Source organism: Cricetulus griseus (genome assembly GCF_003668045.3).
Source record: "Cricetulus griseus strain 17A/GY chromosome 1 unlocalized genomic scaffold, alternate assembly CriGri-PICRH-1.0 chr1_0, whole genome shotgun sequence".
NCBI lineage: Eukaryota > Metazoa > Chordata > Mammalia > Rodentia > Cricetidae > Cricetulus > Cricetulus griseus.
In genome coordinates this window covers 34022863-34040138 of record NW_023276806.1, presented here as the reverse complement: position 1 = coordinate 34040138, position 17276 = coordinate 34022863, and positions in this window count along the sequence as shown.

Here is a 17276-nt window from a genome sequence, read left to right as displayed (position 1 = left end):
TTAATAGCTAGAGGTGGAGATTCCTGCCTTCCGAACTCATAAGCTGGAATTTATTCATGACTTCTCTAAGCAGGCCTCACAAAAGTTATCTCAGCTGCAATAAATTTATATATGCAAGTGCCTTGCTGTGTCCAGAAAAAAGTTTGCTTGTAGACATCCTGCTGCCCCAGTCTCTTACCATCTCACTCTCTCATAATAATCCCAGAGATTCAGGAGGAGGGAGTGTAATATTGATGCCCCTTGTAGGGCTGAGCATTTGACTGTCTCCTATTCTCTATGCCTTAGTTAGTTGTGAGTCTCTGTGTGTTATTCATCGCCTACTGCAAAAAGAAACTTCAATGATGAAGGTTGAGAGACACACTAACGCATTACACATAACAGTAAGTCATTAGGAATTGACTCAATATTATGCTCTTTTGGTGAAAATACAGTTTTAGTATCTACCCTGGGTCGTCATCCAGGACTTTTGGCTCTCATAACAGTGCCAGTCAAGTGTTTCACCTCATGGAGTAGGACTTAAATCCAATCAGGAAATGGTTAGTTAAGCCAATGGCACCTGTGCCACGATTGCACCACTGGGCATATTTTGCCAGGATAATCACTGTTGTATGTTTCAGAGTTCACAGCCAGGAGATTTGCTGATTCCTTTAGTTGGGTTCTTTTAAGGCACAGAGATAGGAAACACAATCACTCACGGTCCTCTTCTATTAAAGTGTTAGCACATTGTGCAATAAAGACAATGAGAGTTGAAATGCACACTTTATGTCCTAGTTAAAGGAATTTCATCTAATCCACTTTTCATATATTTTCTTTTCTAATTTAGTGCATTCAATTTATCTTACAAAAAATTTAAAAATGTTATTATATGACATATAAGGAAGTAAAATTTTGTCAATCCTCTATCAACACCCATTTTATACAGTTATTAAAATTTGTTATTTAACTTTTCAGATATTTTTTAATCCCACAAAATGTATGTGCCTCACTCAGGTAACATTTAGTCATTCACTTACACAAATAAGCTTAGTCAGTTCAGTAGGTACAGCAGTAGCTACTGATTATACTGCTATGAGCATCAAAACAACTTAAGATAATTATAAATATAATCCTTAAACAGATATACTATATTATATATGCAAAAATTAGCTTATAATAATTATAGTGGGGGACATGACATATTCTATGAAGATTCAAAACCACACAAAGCTTGTAGATGGAGTGAATAATTTTATAAAATCATTTCTGAAGGATGAGGAAATATAGTGAGATTAAGATTTGATGTGGCAGATTATTTTCAAAAGATTGTGAAACAATTTCTCTGTGTAAGACCATTTTTGTGCCAAGCATTGGTGGCACATGCCTTTAATCCCAGCATTCGGGAGGCAGAGGCAGGCGGATCTCTGTGAGTTCGAGACCAGCCTGGTCTACAAGAGTTAGTTCCAGGACAGCCTCCAAAGCCACAGAGAAACCCTGTCCTGAAAAATAAAAAAAAAAGACCTTTTGCTGTGACTTTCCCCACTACTTTTCTTGAAGCAAGTGTTGGTTTCCATTTTTTATGTGTGTTAGGTTCCTATTTTGCTTGTATATGCCAGAATAGCATGAATGATCACACACAAAGAATTGAAAACTGTGTGTGAACCTTGGGTATGGATGTTGTCCACTATATAGGAACACCCAACTAATAAATACCAGAAAGGAGAAAATACCCCAGGTGAGATATGTGTCAACAGTTACAGATGTGTCAACTGTGTGGGCGAGAGCAGGGAAGTATGATTGAATTCATGGGAGAAAACAGATTCTCTGAAGATGATACAGAATAAACGGACTTCTCAGTGAGTCTACACCTTGTAAGAAACAGTAGATGGCAGTAGTTTTACATCATTAACTTTTAGGCTAATTAGTGAATGGTAAGCATGTAACTAAAACACTGTACAAAAGAAGTCATTGTGTATTGACTGAGGATCAGCTTTTCCTCAAATTTCTAGCTTCCAATGTCTGGTCCCGTACAAGTGGTACTGCTTTGGGAGGTAATAGAAACTATTTTAGGAAATAGGCCATAGCTACAGGAACTAAGTCCTTGGATTGCACCATTCAGGGAATAGTCCCCTGCTCTTCACTCTTTCAGCCTCCCCATGTACCATGAAATGGACATTTCTCTTCTTTCATATACTTCTGCCAGCATGATGTTCTACCCAAGGGCACTTGGCCAAGTAACCATGGCATAGGCCCTCTAAAACCGTGAGCCATTTTTATTATTTTTTTATGTAGCTAAAAAATCTAATACATAATACTACAATAATGGGATAAACAGAAGACATGGCAAGACTGGGGCTAGGATTAGATATCCTAAGCAATATGAAAACTATCCATATGAATTAATACAAAGTGACAATAAAATTTTAAAATTAAAAAAGCTAAGCTGTACTATAATTCCTCTCAAGTCATTTATGCATGTCTAAGCTTTGTATAATGTAAGCATGAGGCATGAGGCATGATGCAATCTTAGGTGAACTATGACAGGACTGGCAGCTTTTGAGAATCAGTTGGGAGGCAGAAGTGAAAGAGACAAGAGGAAGAAGTGTGGCTTAGCAGTGTTGAAGGAATGCTTCGACAGTGATGGAAGAAGGGATATACCTCAGTGGACTTGGCAGTCTCCATGCTAAATACAGGAACATTTTGAGAATACTCAAGGACCAATCTGTTATCCCTGAAATGCTATAGCATTTAATGCTAAAACAAGGATATCAGCTCTTTAGAATGCTATTCTAACATACTCCAGAATCACAGATTTACTCATAAATATTTCAATTTAAAATCTCCTCCATAATAGGTCAGAGTACCTTAGCACATTGTGAGAAATTGACCTAAAGAAATGTAGGAATCTGGTTATGAAAGCTATATCTCTAAAGCTTAATGCAATATGTGTCACTGGTAGGATCTATGAGGTTAAGGATATAAAAAATATATTTAGTGTACTAAAAAGTACACTAAAAAGTAATAAATATTGTCTTCAACTTTATGACTAATAGTACTTAAAAATTAAGTTGTCATATTTAAGAAATAAATTTTATAAATTCATGTTAATTGAACCAAGATGCATATAACTATTTGCTTAATAAATTGCAATTAACAAATAAAAGCTCAAATATATATTAATTAAGGTTTCCTACAGACATATAGCCAGAGTTATTAAAAATTATAGTAAATGATAGTGAAAAGATAAAGTCATAAAAATAATAAAATGATTTATTTAATATATACTGTATTAAGTATTATAAATGTATATAAATTAAATGGTGGTGATATTTTATTTATGTCATAAAAAATAAAACTTGCCTGAAGATCAGAGTGCAGAGTTAGCCACACAAGTTAGCTATAGAAGCCGGACAGTAGTGTCACACACCTTTAATCCCAGCAATCAGGAGACAGACAGGAGGCAGACAGATCTCTGTTAGTTCAAGGCCACCCTGGGCTAGATGAAATTGATACAGTTAAAAGAGAAACATACTCACACAAAGGTGAACCCAGCACTTGGGATCCCAGGCCTTTAATCCCATCACTAGGGATTTAGAGAGGGATATTGCTTGGTAGAGAGCAGAATACAAGGCAGGAGGTGACAGAAGCTCAGTGCCATCTGAGTAGCGGTCATTCTGAAGCAGTCTGACGCTGGCAGTCTGAGGAGGAAATCTCAGGAGCACTGCAGTCTGAGGAAGCAGTCTGACGGGGAAGTTTAAAGATGCAGTCTCAGGATGAAGTCTGAAGGAAGGACCACCCATTTGATCTGAATATTGATAGAGGTAAGAACGCTCTAATGGCTGGCTTCTCTGCTTCCCTGATCCTTCAGCTTTCACCCCTCATAGCTGACTCTAAGTTTTTATTATTAATACCAATTAGAATTCATGCTACATTAAACTTGTTGGAAAATGCATAAATGTAAGATCCCATGGGTATAAATGAGTGAAGAGCTTGTGGGTAAACTTAAAATTAATAAAATGACATTTCAAAAGAGAGGTGACTAAGAGAGACAGAGACAGACAGAGAGAGACAGAAAGACAGAGAGAGAGAGACAGAGAGAGACAGAGAGAGAGAGAGATAGAGAGAGAGGTGCTCATCCAAGATTTTATCCTTATTTAAGTTCTATACCATGGAAAACTGTATCCTGTGAAATACATTTGGGAATCCAGTTACTACTTAAACATTTGAAAAACTGGAATCCATTGCTACTGACTTCAAAGTAAAACACACAAGTGTTCAGCTAGCGTCCATCTACTCCTACGTTCACCAGGTAATTTAGGTCACAGGAAAAATCCACCACCCTGACAATTGAAATGAGCAAATACAGCCTCCCCACTGAGAACAGGACAGCAGCCACAGAAGCACAGGGGCCAGAGCTGGTGGGAACATTTAAATTAAAGCAGGAGTGAGCAGTTGCTGGAGGCCAAGTGCCTGCTATCATGAGATGTTGGGGCCTCTCTTCTATAGTCTTTAAACTGGATAGGTTTTACTAGAGGGTTACAAGGCTCTTACGGATGAGACAGGAGACAAAAACACTTTTGCGCTGGGAGAAGATTCAGCAAAGAAACAATTTGAGAATGTCACAAGGTGTTCTCAGTGACTAGGCCTTGTCATCAAAAGAAGCTACTCCCAGGTTTATCTGACATAGAAATGTAATATTAGTCAGCTCAGTCCTCCTCTAGCAATGGGTAGTGGAGAAATAAGCTAAGAAATACCTAAACCTAAGTACCACAGAAAACATATGCCAGATAGTCAAACCAAAATTTATAATCTTGGGAACATACATTCAAGCAGCAAACAGGAGCCATTCAAGAAGTTCTTGGGAAACCACATAATAAAACAATAAGAAACAAGACAAAACTGTACTATTTAATAACTAATCTGTAGAAAATATTAACTGTAGAAGTCCTAGATAAAGGAGCTTCAATTTTCGCTGTAAATCTGATACATCATGTTTAACTTTCAACAACAAATCATTTCTATACATAATAGAAAACAAAATTAAAAGAATGAAGTCTGAATAAACAAAGTATGACATGTTTTGTTAAAACGTAGACATGTCATAGCTATTTCAAAATTTAAGATATAACAACAACCACAAAAAAACATATTTTAGTAGAAAAATATATAACCTCTCCTCTTCATCACAAGGGTCACCACTGACACTTCTATAATCAAAGGTAGGTTGTCAGTAAAAAAGTAAAATAGATTTAATCAAAATTATGTATAACAGAGGAACCAGCATAATCAAGGACCAAGACACTGGGGAGAACTGCCCAATTTTGTGCTAAGGTTTGAAGCAGCTGGGCAATGTGTGGACTAAGATTGGACGATATAAGGCAAGCCTTAGGCTCTAGGGAAAGGGCTAGGGTTGCCTGGTCTGATTATGCCTCTGCAGCACTTCCTCTTGAGTATGGCCTACTTCTGGAAAGAGACTTTGGTAATCTATTTGACAAGAGAGCTCAGATCATTTCCTTATTACCTGCTGCTATACAGAGAATCAAGAAAGAAAGTAAACATTAGGTCTAGGTCCCATAGCAGGCTTTGGGAGACAGAGGCTCTGATTTCTTTGGTGGACTTTAAGGAAGAAGAATTCTCAAGTTTTATTGACTGTGGTAATTGAAAAGGGGAGATGGGAAAACAGAAATGGATTTTTGGCTTATGGCGAATCTCAGTTTCTTTCCATTCAAAGAACGTAGCACACCTAGGCAACATATCTGGTGACCTCAGTTGAGGGGACTAGGAGTATAAATGAAATGTAAACAAAATATAATACAGGGCATATAATAGGAGCATTTAGAGGGAAATTGTGAGAATGAATCAAAACTCAAAATTGGCTGTCAAGATTGCTGAAATAGAAATGGAGACTATCGTTGAGTTTGTACCTCCTGTGACTGCATGAAGCTCTGGGAAACAACTTCTGACTTGGAAAGATGCTGAGTAAAGTTGCCCAAGTAAAATCTGAGGAAAAAGGCCTGTAACTGTGAAGTAAAAATAAAATTGGTAATGGAACAAAATTTTAAATGTAAGAAATGAAAAAAAGTAGTGATTACTATGCACCCTTCTTACACTAGATGTATTTAAAGTACTATTTAAGAAGAAAATGCAGAAGATAATGCCAACAACTTCAGAAAGAAAACATTTTCTGCTTTGTGGAACCAGGGTCTTATTTATCCCAGGATGCTCTTGAAATAGATGTTGTCACTAAGGGTGACCTGGAACTGCTGAACCTCCTCCCTCGACTTCCCAAGTGATGAGATTTCAGGCATAAGTCATCACGCCTGATTGTACAAAAAAAGAAGTGACAAATCCACAACCTATTCATGATTAAAGCTGTCACTTTTCAGGAGCTTTTCATTTAGCAAGAAGGTGAGCAAACCTATGAGGACAGTAATCAGATCTGTGCAGATAAGGTCGCTAAGAGTTCGGAGGGAGAAATGAAGGTGAAACTGCCTTGTGATACAGCAGTGGTGTAGACATGGCATCCTGTACTGCCAAACACAAGTCTGAAAGACACTAAGACGACCTCCATTTACTAACACTGGGATTGTATCACACAAGTTTTAATAGATCTTAATCACAAAAGCCTGGAGTCAAAGGAGCAAGCCAAAGTCACACCCTACAGGGAGGACAACTTCCGGCTGAAAAGAGACTGAGCTTCTGTCTCCTCCTACCTACATTTCTCTTGCCACTCAGGCATCTCATTTCCTGTCTGTCTGTACAGACCTCTATAGTTAGCTAGTGACTAGCTCTGCCCTCTGATGTTCAGAAAAGCTTTATTTGTTGGAGTAAACCCATAGGATTGCTTTAATAATTTGTCAATATGGGTTTGTTAGTACTAAGTGCAGCATAACAGTAGCTCAAAATATTAACCTTGGGGACAATTTTATAAGAGGCAGGAGGAGTGTGGGAATACTTTCATCACTACGGTCTCTCTCTCTCTATAACTCAGAAATTAATCTAGAAGGCATTTTTATTTAAAAATAACATGAGCAGCCATTCCACTTTCATCTGCGCTAAGCTAATACATTCATTTTCATTAATTTAGGTAACTTGAGTCACTGTTTATAGTTTCAGTTATACAGATGAAACCTGAGGGAAAATTACATATTATGTGTACATAAGGTCTCTTGATTCTTCTTTCTCTATCATTCATGTACACACATGAATCACAAACTAGTGAGCAAATAATGTGAATGTCAGCTGACTCTAAGCTATTTACATATACATATATCTATCAATATTGTTTGTAACTATTTTATATGCCTTCTGTGGATGAAAGATGATCCTAGTGGTTGTACTGCATTTGATGCTAGCAAAAATATACTAGGGGCTATTCTATGTTCATTGGGAGACATAAACAAATATATCTGTTCACCCAAGCTAGGACACTAATGACAGAACAGAGAAAGAAGCCCATCTAAGCCTCATTTAGTGAACCAGCTATTACTTACACTAACGTAAGTGAAAGGTGAATCACAAAGCTCCTTACAAAATGGTTCATGTTACTATTTGCGATGATTCATGAAAATAGCATCCTTGAAACTCCCTGCCCAGTTTGGAGGCAACTAGGCCGCCAACCTTCTCTTTCCAGTACCATTACCAATAATTTAACCTTGTAGCCTTATGACTCTTGAAGCTTTCAGAGACTAGTAAGTTTCTTAAGCTTTCTGGCAGAAGAACCTCCCTTTTTTCTCCAGGAGGGAATCCTTCATCTTAGAGAAAACAGTTATGTAGCAGGTCATCTGAGAGCATGCTCAGCCACTCATCAGAACCTTAAGGCTTAACTGGCTTGATAAGGATAAATACTATCTTCAAAAGGTGCAAATATTACTATTTGGAAAGGTAGAAATGTACAGTAATCTGAGAAGTCCTTCTTCCAATTGATCAGTTTTGTGAGAAAAGGACCAATTTCTGTTCTCTTTAACAGATATGCCCAGATGTTTCAATTAATTACAATGAATAGGGCTGGTTGTGTTGCTTAGGAAATACATGCTTTCTAATAGAATCTAAGATGAATCTTACCGTATACAAAGAGTTACAGATAGTGTTTTATTCTGTTTAAATCTGTAATTAATTTTAATTTCATGAAAGATAACCCATTTTAATATCTGAAAATAATTTTATACCACCTGATGAATTTCATTCCACATAAATAAGTAGCCACAAATAAAGGATTACATATGTAAATAAATATTTTTAATTAAAAATATTTTAAGTTTACAAATGTTTCTACTTAAATAATACCATCATTAAATCTTTTGATTGTGCTAATGTTATTAATTACTTTAGGTTTATCACTTAGGGCTTTCTGTCATTATATTACTATAGAAACATTGTGGGTGTTCAGAGACTTTATTGTCTATCATTCTTGTTTCTTTATGAGATATATCTGAAGATATTGATATCATGTCTACTGATATTATGGTGTGCTGAGGCCACAATACAGTCATAAACACATAAAACGAGGGTGATTTTCTTTAAAAATGGAATTTGCCTCTAATCCTCAACATGTGTATTTAGCAGACCACATTCAACAATGACCCCTTCTGGATCTGATTAGCATGTGGAGTTGAGATCATACTCTGCTCTGTCATTTATAGAGTATATACATTTATAGAGTAAAAATAGTATTTTTACTATTTGACTTCAAAGATATTATTTGGGACAGTTGCCATGTTGTCAGCAATAAATTGTAGCTGGAGGTGGTGGCTCATGCCTGTAGCCTCATTATTGGGGAGGCAAATCCGGAGTGTCAACTATTGATGCCATCCTTGCTACATACAGAAAGGAAGGAAGAAAACTGTGGGAGCTTTAGTGACTCCATCTTGGTCTGATGGACGAAAAGTGTATACTTGTTTTGCTCCAGATTTGCTGAAGTAGGCCAAACAAGATTTTTATCACCATAAACAGCATGCATGTTACTTCCTTGTAACCAGGGTGTTTTCAAGTGCTTTAACCGTTCCTGGAACCCTAGTTAACTTCTGATAAAGAAGTCTGAAACAACGTTGCCTATTTCTGAACTGTATATAAGCACTGAGGAGAACAAATTGTAGGTGGTCATCCTCCAGCAACTTTGTCTTGTCATTGTTTTCCTTTAATCCTCACATCCCATTTCAGGTGCTCTTCCTCAGGTGGGCAGGATCCAACAGAAAATAAGAAAGAAGAGAAAAGAGGGGAGACAAAATAAAGAAACTCTGTTGTGTATTACTTTGGTCCTCCATGAGTTCCCCTCATTGTCTCCAGTCTTGGTTTTCTCTTATAGTCTCCATTTGCTGTAAAAGTGGCTCTTTGATGAGGGGTAGAAACTACATTTACCTATGAGTGTAATGATAAACTTCATAATGTAGTAAAGCTCTGTGCTAGTCTAGCCAAGAGGCAGTATCAATATTTTCCTAAGGTCCATGACAACACTAGCTTCAGTAAACTGGCTATATTTTCAACCAAGTATAATTTCCCACTTTTTTAGTGAATTCTAAGTCCACTTAGACATCTCCTGCATCTATGGCTTAAGGAATATTGCTGATGAAGAGAGCATAAAGGTGGTAAGAGAGACTACTAGGAAGTCTGCTGGGAAACAGTCTCCTTTAGAAATAACTGCATAACCAAGATCAGGCAATGGCAAGATAAATGGACATGTTAACATGGAAGGAGGGAAATTCCCTGGAGTCCACCTATAGACAAATAACCATAGACAACTAATGAGTGCTGAGAGAAGGAGAATTAATGTCTCCTAGGAAGAGCCCCTTTCTTGTTTGTCCAATGAAGACTGGTCATCCCTGAAAAAAATTTACACAGAAACAACCAGAAATAATAAAAATGGACTCAGTAGGATTACATATATATTTTGCATAATATATATGTAATATATATATATATATATATATATATATATATATATATTATATTTATATTCTGAGACTGGGTCAACATGGGAGGGTGTCAAGGGACAGCAGTAGGGATGCACTGGAGAGATTAATATTAGGAGGTAAAGATATATAATAATATTTCAATTTTAAATACATAAAAATGCTATAATAAAAAATAGTGAATTAAAATGTTTCCATTTCACCAGGCATTGGTGATGCATGCCTTTAATTCCATCACTCAGGAGACAGAGGCAGATCTCTGTGAGTTCCAGGCCAGCATGGTCTACAGAGCAAGTTCCAGGACAGCCTACAAAGCAATACAGAGAAACTCTGTCTTGAAAACAATCAAATAAAATAAAAAAAATAAATAAATGTTTCCATTTCAACATGAGTTGTTTCTGTCCACTCTTGTTTTCCTCCCCTTTCCTTTCACGCTTGCCTCTCAGCTATACTTTTTTTGTTCGTTTATTTTGTTTTTTGTTTATCGAGACAGGGTTTCTCTGTGTAGCTTTGGAGCCTGTCCTGGCATGAACTCTGTAGACCAGGCTGGCCTTGAACTCACAGAAATCCACCTGCCTCTGTCTCCTGAGTGCTGGGATTAAAGGAGTGTGCCACCACTGTCCAGCTCTGTTTTTTCATGCTCTATCTTGCTTCCACATGCTTTTCTTTTACATCATTATCACTCCAACAAACTCTAGCTTTCAAAATGTGATTTCAAATCTACATTCAATTAAGCCATTAACAATGGAGTATCACTTTTTAAATCAGGTGGCAACTGGGTTTAGGGATTGATTTATCTCTGACAATGTAGATCCATATCAGGCAGGAAGTGAGACATCAAGAGTCTCCGAAAAATATGTCTCTATCATTTGAATATTCACTCATTGATTGGAAGAATTTTCTGAGGAGGGGCCTGTTCTGTGCTTTTCAGTAAGTAAAGCTTTTAAAACTTGAACAATGCATACAAGGACAATTGAACTGCCTGGTTATTATTAAGCTGCATCAGTGCCCTCAGTGGGATAATGAAAAAACTGAAGGCAATTAAGAAACAATGAAAATTAAGTATGAAGGGCAGAGGAACATTTTGATTGATAACAAACAGTGCTTGAGCAAGATAATTGGATGCTAAACTCAAGAATTAATGGAGTTATAAAGCTTCAATGAAGATATCCGCTGAGGAGATCTGGTCTGCTCGTGGATGAAAATGAATGTAGAGATTATTACAAAGGTTTTGAGTCCCTGAGCTCACCTGAGTCTGGGAGCCTGACCTCCAGGAATAGGAGCCTGCTGTAAAGGGACTGCATCTTGCTCTAGAGAGCTGGGTAGAGCATTCCTATCAAGAGGGACATCAAGTTAAACTTCTGTATGTTCCACATGCACTGTTCTCCCATGAGAGGAGCAAATTACCCCCCAGCTTGTAATAAAATTAGAGTTTTCTCATATACCTTGAAAATATTGTTATGTGTGGTGCTCCTGTAGGCTTTTTACATAAGCTAATTATTCAATCATTGCCAATACAGGACTGTCTTCTCAAACACACTCAAATAAGTAGTGCCGGTAGCATCTGCTAACTAATTCACCAGGTACCAAGGAAAGCCATTTGGAATATTCCTTGTTTTTTAGTTTGCTACAGAAGACCATCCTGTTGTTTCTAGTGTCTAAAACCACTGGCTTAACTAAAAGCTAATAGCTTTAAAAGTTCATTTTCTTTGCATATACTTTTTTCTATTTCTGCAAACATGATTAAATAGCCTTCATGATTTTGCCAACAAAAGTGATGTTTGGAAATCGACTTTTGTCAATGAAAATAATATAAAAAATTGTACTATGATCACATTTTGTTTTTATCTTTATATTCTTTTAAAATTATTTGAGTTTCAAATGTTGTTATAAAATTTACCAACAAATCTATTTTTGTATGGCCATATAATTATTAAATGCTTTATTATATAATTGGTTAACAAATAATGCATATTTGCTTGGCTCAAAGAAAACATACTTAAAATATACATAGTCTATATTTTGACATGAGAGAATTTATTAGTAACAATTATACATGTTGTTTTATAACAGAATGTAACATACTTGGAAAGTTTGTTATAGTTACAGCTGCATCTGGGTAGTTTTCCTAAGTACAGTAGAAGCAAGAAACACAAAGAGACTAAAAGTGATCTCAGAAACAGCAATTCAGTCATTGTGACAGAAATAGCAGGTCAAACACTGACAAATATATAAATAAATGTGGTTGACTTGTTTATAATTAAATATAATTCTAGCAATTGTTTAGACATTGAAATTTAAATTCAATGAAATTTACATCATACTAAAATTATCTTATGCTCACTAAACGTGTAAAAATGTGTAACTTCTGGTTAATACATAAGCACACACCATCTATCTTCATTTTATAAACAAATAAACAAGAAAATCAAGTTTGCAAGCATTTATAATGAGAAACATATAACTAAACAACTGGGAAAAAGTTCTCAAATGAAAACTGCAGTTAGGAAAATCTTACATCTAGAGGAGAAATAATGGAAAGTCAGTTACCAAAAATAATGATAGTCAAGCCTAGAGAAAAGATTGATTGTTAAAGAGCTTGATGTGTAACCATTAGAACTGGAATTTGATTCCTGAAGCACCTATGTAAAAAAACTTGGCTCATGCAAACATGTCTGTAACATCAAGACTGGGGAAGCCATGACTGAAAGATGCCTGAGACATGTTGGCCAGTCATTAAGGCCAAATCAGAGAGCTTTGGTTTCAGTGAGAGGCTGTGGTGAAAAAAAAAAAAAAAAAAACATTGGAAAGACATTGAGAAAGACACCTGACTTTTACCTTTGGTCTCTAAATATATGTACATACACACTTGTACATACATATGAACACACTCATATACACCCATACATAGACATGCATATACATGTAGAGGTAGAATGTTTAGTAAGCTGTATTTTGATAAATGGATAATAAATTATGAGTCAAATAAATGGACCAAGCAAATAGTGGTAAAAATTCATCATAGGTAATGTTCTTAGTTTTCTAATTTGAGATGACTGAGTGCATGTTTACTTTATAGAATAAATACTAATATACACATCAGGAAATTGAGAAAATACGAAAAAATTGAAAGCCTACAGTGACAAAAATAGCAAAATCATAAGAGAGTCAAGAACAAAAAGGAAATTGTAGAAGATTTTTCCATCTATCTTGGTCCCACTGGACCAGTTTCTCTCTGCCCACCAGGTCCCTGTAGCTGCTATGAAATAACCACTCAGATACTTCATGCATAATTATAAATGTTTGGCTAATGACTTAGGCTTTTTTTCTAAATAGATATCTCTTAATTATTAGCCCATTTTATTAATCTGTATATCACCACATTGTCTTGGCTTACCAGTGATGACCAGGTCTCTTGACTTCCCAGCAGCTATATGGCTTCTGTTGACTCTGTCTTCTTTCTTCCTGCCTCTTTGTTTGAAATGCTTGCCTAGCTAAATTCTCACTGCCCATTGGCTGAAATAGCTTTATTCTTCAACCAATGAGAGAAACATATAGTATATAGAAGGACATTCTCCCATCAGAAAAGGAATGTATTTATTTTTAAATTGTAGCAACTTATAAGTCTTTACAATAGTAAGATGAGAAAATGTAGGAAGTCTACATTTTATACCTGAAGGACACATTTTTCAACAAGGAAAAACTTTATAATATGCAAAGGTTCTAATAATTTAATTGTTGCTATGCATTTTATAAGTTTTGTGATGTGAGATGGAAATTTTGCTCTGTAAAAGTTTTATTAGACCAAAAACTAGAAACTTGAATTGTATTTTCCACAACATACCAAGACTGACTAATGCATGAAAATAAAAAAAAACACAAAAGACAAAGACTAAACAGAATATATAGTTACATAGGACTAGGAAAGACAATATTGAAAGAAATATTTATAATATTTAAATATGTTAGCATGCTTCTCTATGGACAATGCGATATTTGGGAACTTTCTAACTTACTCTCTCAAACAATCTGCATCTCCTTGAAATTGTTAGACAGGTTCTCAGTGCTGTTACACAAACAAGCTGAAACTTTCGTCATGGCAGAGGCAAAGGAAGTAGGGTAAACTGTAGCGTGTCTTACTACAGTTCCGTGACCATTCTATAAATAATTCTGAGGAGCGTGAGGTTGTTAAAACCAAGGCACCCAAGCCTAACTTTAACATAGCTCTACAGTATTGTTTCCTCTTCCTGATTTAGCCATCATGAGATAGTATAGCTCTTCTGAGAGAAGGAAAAACCCATTAGGGATGCAGGAATTCCCACAGGCACATTTTCATATGATATTTATGATACACCCATCAGAATTACCTTAACAGGTACAAGACAGTATGTTATACATGTTCATTGTGGATTGGAAGAAGAACAAGCAAAAACAATCACATTGATAATAGAGTTATATGAAACCCTATTATATTCATTTTTAAATTCCATATGACTATTTGAGTAAATAAACAAATTTCCATAGTAGACTATTATATCAAATTGAAAAAATTAAAAAAGAAAAGCAACACTTAAATTAAAGATAGGTAGATGGCACTATAAATCTATTTTACTTCTCTCTTCTGTGAAGAAACATCTTCCTTAACTTCCTAAATGGTGTATGTGATGTTGAAGATAATTACCTTGATAAAAATATTATACTATTAAATCATTTTTAGTCTGTTTATTCTTGAACAAAAGGAAGATAGGCTTGCTAATTCAGAAATTGAAAACCGTGAGCTAGTTTTTTGAAATGCTTTATCCATGTTTCTTTTTTCACACTTCTGTGCTTTAGAACCTAGTATGAAGTACCATCACTGAAAGCATTACTCCTCTTTAGTTGTTAGCTATGGACTTCACTAAAGCACCCTCACATCTGGACCTCCTTAAGGAGCATCTGGCTGCCAACACTAGCGCTTCCTTCACCCAAAACAAGGAGATGGTTTTGTTAAATACATTGTTGACTTCTCATTTTGTAATTGTAGCAGGAGAATGAATGGAGGATAGGAAGTCATGGAACACCACAATTCAAAGAAAGAAATGAAAGAAAGAATGAAAGAAACTAAAAAACATTCTCCTCCTGGGCTACAGGTAAAGACCAAATCATGTTATGCAGAAAAGACTATGGGTTACAAATTCAGGAAAAGATGGGTTCTATGTAAACAATGCAGAAAAAGTAGGGACTTTCCTGGCCCAGGACTTTTGAACTTCTAACCCTTCCAGCTCTATGTCCCATTTCTAATCTTAATAAATCCTTTCTATTTCTACCACTATCTGTGCCTCAGGTTCAATTATTTGTTCTGTGGCACAGAACCTAGAAATCTCAGTGGGTGACTTCTAGACCCTGATCTATACATACAACATTTTTATTGATTATGGAAAAAGACACTCCACTTTGGACAATATTTGTAACCTGGAAACTTTTATTCATCCCACCTAAGCATCCATTTATAAAATAAACACTCTCAGGCTTAATATTAATTATAATTGGCCAATGGCTGAAGTATATTACTATTTCTCACAATCAAATTAACCCGTTTCTAGTAATCTGCATATCTCAATGTGGCAGTGGCTTATTGGTAATGCATTGGCATATTACTCCTCTGGCAGCTACAAGCAGATCCCTGACTCCGTCTTCTTTCCCTCTGTATCTCTCTCTGGATTCCCTGACTAGCTATCTTTTGCCTAGCTATTGACCAAATCAGCTTTTTTATTAACAAATGGTAATAAAACATATTCATAGCATACAGAGGGGCATCTCACATCATCTCCTCTTTTATGTCTAATTATCAAAGAAGGTTTTAACTTAAACACTGTAAAATTACATTTCACAAAACAGGTATCAAGCAGGAATTACAGTTATAATATATAGTCTAGTTGTATTTGACAAAATTAAAAAATACTCTATCATCTATCCTATCTTTGTGAGTATAAAGTTTTATGTATAATTTATCTTTTATCATAACTAAGGACAACTGTAATTATAACTATGTAGTCTTCAGCTCTATCAAAGACACCAGAAGGATATAAGCTTCATTTTCAGTCTATTTTATTTATTTAAAATAGTTTAATATGTTGATACTCTGTATATCTAAATGGTTGTGACTGCATAAAATTTACATAGTAGAAACTAAAGTCTCTGCAAACCACCACCTTTGAAAACTTCCTACCAAAGTGCATGTGTCTGTAAATGAGAAAAACACTTAAATAGTGCCAGCCAGAAAATTAGTTCTCAACATCAGAGCCACAGGTAACAAAGTCCTTCCAGCTGACTCAAGAAGTTTGGAGCAGATTCTGAGCCTCACATTAGAATCAACTCAGCCATTTCCTTGATGCATCTCTGTTTCTCATTTAATAGAAATTCCAACTAACTTATTTCTATATTTTGACCTGTAGAAATCATGAAATAAGAAGCCTTACAACATGTGATAATGTATGGCATGTTTCTTTGGCAGAATAATAGTATTAGATTTTCCTCTAGTCCCATAAGTTTCCAATCTAACCTTGGGGTACAACTTAACTGTGTCAGGTATGGTTTCCAGCTTATGGAATGGATTTTAAGTCCGCTAAGATAGTAGGTGACTCACTGCTTTAGGTAGCAGGTTTATAGATGGGTCATGTTGATAATAACTTTTCTCTCTGGTAGCATACAGAATCTAATTTTCATCCTCCAGTAATAAGCCAGAAAGACAGTAAAATATTAAAGTATATAAATATGCTGTGAGTATATTATGCCAAACATTCAATTGTTCAAGAGTGCATCAGATATTAGTCAACTAAAATTGCTTATTGATAAATGCTTGAGTTTTGACAATGAGTTATTCTTAGGCTGAATAAAGCTACACATAAAAATATACTTACAAAACTGCTTTATAATTTTTCTCAAAGACAATTTGAATCATTTTAAATGCATTCTCTCTCAAAAGTAAATGTTGGCCAATTAATTTATAAAAGATAAAATTTGTTTTCTTTAGTGTCAAATAATAACTCTTCCATTGAGTTGGGAATATTATTTCACTCTGACATCTTCGGTAGCTTGTCAAGTACTGACATTTCCATTGTGCCAGTATTTGTTAATAACTTAAAACCAAGAGTTATTTGACATGTATATACCTAGAGATTTTTGATAAGCACAATTTTATTCACATTGCCCTAGTCTAGTAATCCGTTCTTCATAAAAATTACTATTTATAAGTTATACAACACTTATTTAAATCCCAATTTACTTGAAAAATGGATCCAAGAAATACTTAAAATTTCAAATTAATTCTATGAGAATTACCAAAGCATTTATGTCCAAACAGTAAAGATCTTTCACCTATTATTTCGGTTTACTTTTAGATATGTAATTTTC